This window comes from Octodon degus, unplaced genomic scaffold (genome assembly GCF_000260255.1).
Source record: "Octodon degus isolate 3935 unplaced genomic scaffold, OctDeg1.0 scaffold00361, whole genome shotgun sequence".
Lineage (NCBI taxonomy): Eukaryota > Metazoa > Chordata > Mammalia > Rodentia > Octodontidae > Octodon > Octodon degus.
Window position 1 is genome coordinate 549383 of NW_004524937.1, and position 382 is coordinate 549764.

A 382-nucleotide genomic window follows, 5' to 3' on the forward strand; every position below is an offset into this window, starting at 1 on the left:
AAACAGATGTGGTATTCGTTTATCCCACAGTGACTATACTATGTCACCTCAGTTACCTAATATCTCTGTCTTGATTTCTCTATCCACGAACAATGGTAGTGAGTACACATTAGAATTAGTTGTGGTAAAGCTGGGCATGGTGGCACATGCCTGTAAGCCCAGCACTCAGGAGGCTGAGGCAAGCGGATCATTGCAAGTTCAAGACCAGCCTGGGCAACAAAATGAGCTCAAGGCCAGCCTGAACTGCGAAGTGAGACCCTGTCTCAAAAAAAAAAAAAAAAAGATTCTTCTGGTGAAAATTAAATGACATATATAGAAAACTCTTAGAGAACAAATAGTAAGCACTCAAAAAATTGGAGATAAATTCAAATTCATATAAAGA